This window comes from Orycteropus afer, unplaced genomic scaffold (genome assembly GCF_000298275.1).
Source record: "Orycteropus afer afer isolate SDZICR_OR568_19922 unplaced genomic scaffold, OryAfe1.0 scaffold00279, whole genome shotgun sequence".
Classification (NCBI taxonomy): Eukaryota; Metazoa; Chordata; class Mammalia; order Tubulidentata; family Orycteropodidae; genus Orycteropus; species Orycteropus afer.
In genome coordinates this window covers 71,571-75,554 of record NW_006921866.1, presented here as the reverse complement: position 1 = coordinate 75,554, position 3,984 = coordinate 71,571, and positions in this window count along the sequence as shown.

Below are 3,984 nucleotides of genomic sequence, written 5' to 3'. Positions count from 1 at the left end.
TCTTTTATTATTAAGTAGCATTTATATTTAAGCCCTAAAGCACAAATTTCTCAGAAATCATCTTTATACATTCCTAAGTTCAGACTCTATTCTATGAAAAATATCATGAAAATATAATAGCCTCTACTGTTAGAGTACTTCTTTATTATACATATTAATGGAAATACAGAACAGTACAGTATATCTTAAATTTCAAGTATGCTTAAATTATTTACATATTGGTTTGAGACATTTAAATATTGTTTTGATGAGAAGGTGGCTGAAATTGATTTTAATCAAATGAGAAATGGCTCCAATCAAATATTAAAGCTTTAAGTCAACACTTGCTAATCAGTTGTTCCCTTTTTGTGACAGTGGAGGAGTTTTTAATATATTAAAAAATATATTTAAAAATATAGCACAAATGATGGAAAGTACTAAATTAAGATAAATAAACATACATAAGGCTTTTGCATTTAATGAACCAAACAAAACTCACCTCCATTGAATAGATAGATTCAACCTCATAGCAACCACCATTGGGTTTCTGAGGCTGTAAATCTTTATGGAAATAGATCATCCCATCTTTCTTCCACAGAGCAGCTGGTGGGTTTGAACTACCAACCTTCTAGCAAGCATTCAAATGTCCTTTCCACTACTACACCAGAGCTCATTGCATTGATTGAGAAATAGTAAATATTTTATTATATAGTCTAATAAACCTAGAATTCATATTTTAAAATAATGATCAAAAATCTGAATAAAGAGCGAATAAGAGAATAAAAGCGATAATTAAAACACTCATCAAATGCAAAGGAATGTGATGAAAAAATGAAACAAAGGAAAACATAGCATATAAGAAAAATGGGGAAAAAAAAAAGAAAGACTTAAATGCAACGATTTCAGTTGGAATGAACTTGGCAGTACCTAAGAACAACAAAATATCAGGGCACTTCTAATTTCATCTATGAAATATAAAGTCCCTGCATTTATCACTCCCATCCTTACAACAAGAAAAGTCAGGACAAACAGAAAATCAACATCTTTTCTTGGACTCCTCATAGAATTGAGTTTATAGGACAAACTGAAATCTTGAAATCTGGACAAATGGGAAAATTCAGAGATCACAGCTAAGATCTGCCTATCAGGAGGAGACGTTACTGGAGCCTTAAACACTTAAATCATAATTTTGGTAATTGGCTGGAGATTGGGCATAGATTAGTTAAAGAATAAGAAGCTCCCAAGAGATACAAGCTTAGACGGGTCCCCCACACTTCTTAGGTTCTGATACTCATTATTTCTTGCTAGATTCTTCTTCTTCTTTTTTTTTTTTTTCTTTCCTACAGTGTTTCAGCATAAATTTATTAAGTTTTATTAAAATATTCCTGTAGTTAGTTATAACAACAAAAACATTTTCATAAACCCAGATTACATGTATCAATATCTCGATAAGGTGAAAACTTTATTCTTTTTTTTTTAAATTTTATTGTGATTTTGGTGAAAGTTTATAGTGCATATTCATTTTCCATATGCTGTTGTTGTTATATGCCGTTGAGTCAGACCCAACTCATAGCGACCCCTCTTTGAGTTTCTGAGGCAGTATCACTATGGAAGTAGATAGCAGTTCACATATGCTTCGTCTCATGACATTGACTGCAATTTCCCACAATGCAACAGCTCTCTTCCCACTTTCTCCCGATAGATACCTCTTCCTTGTGTCCTTTCCTCCCATGTTCTCCTGCCCTGTGAGCTGTAAGATCCCAGTTGCTAGTCACCAAAGTAGGATGTGGAACATTTTTGTGTAGTACATAATGCGAGTTGAGATTGGTGTCTTCTAGGACCATGGTCCTCAGCCTACAGGCACAACTTCTCCCTCCCTCCAGGTAGCTGACTGTGGCCAAGAAGTGACTACAACCTTGTCCTTTGTCAGCTCTACTGTATACCTGAACATTCTTATAGAACATTCAAATATGCTCGTACATACTTCACTTATCAAGCTTATACATGATCATGAGCACACTGTCCCTTGCCTCCACATACCTAATTGTTCAGCCCATCCATTCATCTATCCATCTGTAGATCAATGCTTGCCATCTCTGACAACATAATACTGTATATGTAAAAGTCTTCATCTTTGTCTGTATCTACCACGTACTTCTCTATGTCTTCTTCTTCCTCAATGCCACCATGTTGATCACTTGCATTTGGTACATTGACCTTCCCTTCACCCAAATCAGTATTTGTCTCTACCTATCTAGCAGTGCTCCCTCTCCTTCCCTCCATCCTCTGGAAACCAACAAAGAAACTTTCCTTTTATATATTAGCCTTTCCTTGACTTTTTTACAATAACAAACTAATACAATATTTGTCCTGTGATTTACTTATTTCACTCAGCATAATGTCCTCCAAGTTCATCCATGTTATATGGTGTTTTGCAGATTCTAAATTATTCTTTAGGGTTGCATAGTGTTCCATTGTGTGTATGTACCATAGTTCGGTTATCCATTCTTTTGTTGATGGGCATCTAGGTTGTTTCCATCTCTTTGCTCTTGTAAATAGTGCTGTGATGAACACGGATGTGCATATATCTGTTCTTGTCCTAACTCTCGATTCTGTAGGATATATACCTAGTAATGGAATGGCTGGATCACATGGTTTTTCTAATTCCAACTTTTTAAATAATCGCCATACTGCTTTCCACAGTGGTTGTATCATTTGACAGTCCCACCAGCAGTGTGTGAGTCCCAATCTCTTGACATCTTCACCAGCATTTGTTTTATGTTTTGCTGAACTTTACTACTAGTGCTGGGGCAAGATAATATCTTATTGTTTGGATTTGATCTCTACACATTTCTTCATGTGTTTGTTGGCCACCTGAATATCCTCTTTGAATTGTGTTTTCATGTCTTTTGATGAGTTTTTATTTGGATTATTTGTTTTTTTGTTGTTGAGGTTTTGAGTTTTCTATAAATTTTAGAGATAAGGCCCTTCTCAGATATGTCATTGCCAAATACTTTTTTCCCAATCTGTAGGTTCTCTTTTTACTTTTTGGAGAAGTCTTTAGAAGCACTTCATACTCACTGGGATAACTATTATAAGAAAAACAGAAAATAACAAATGTTGGCAAGGATATGGAGAAATTAAAAGCTTCATCCATTTCTGACAGGCATGTAGAATGGTGCAGCTGCTGTGGAAAGCATTTTGATGGCTTCTCAAAGAGTCAAATCTAAAGTTTTTATATGACCTAGCAATTTTACTCCTGCTTATAGACCCAAAAGACTTTAAAGGAGGTTTCAAACAGATACACATACACCAGTGTTCATCATAATATTATTCACAATAGTCAAAAGTAGAAGCAACACTCAAGTCCATCAACAGATGAATGAATAAACAAATTATGTTATATCCAGACCATGGAATGCTATTTAGCTATAAAGAGAAGTAAATTTCTATGAAATGGAATAGTCTTAAAAACATAAAGCTTCTGAGTGAATTAAGTCATACACAAAATGAAAAATATTGTATGATTCCACATATATGAAATTTCTACCAAAGGCAAATATATAGAGATAAAAGTTAATTAGTGGTTACTAAGGGCTAAGGAGAGGAACAAATGATGAATTATTCCTTAAGGGTTACCATGTTCCCTTTAAGTGGTGAAAAATATTTCGAAATTATTAGTGATAATGGTACATTTTAGTGAGTGTACTCAATATTACTGAATTGTACAGTTAAAAATTGAAGGTGGAGGCTTCTCCTAAATCTCATGGCTACAGGGGTTGATGAACCCAAAACAGAGTGGTCAGATGGCATGTCACTGACTCACAGGCTGTGGAGGCTGATGAATCCAATATTTGTAGATAAAACAGAAAACAACATGATGGTTATGGAGGTTAATGAACCCCAAGAAGGTAGGCAATAAGGCAGGCTCCTGGTTTGAGTCCCAAGGACCAATGGTTAGATGATTATGAGCAGGATACAAGATTCAGAGCAAGCAAAATTCCA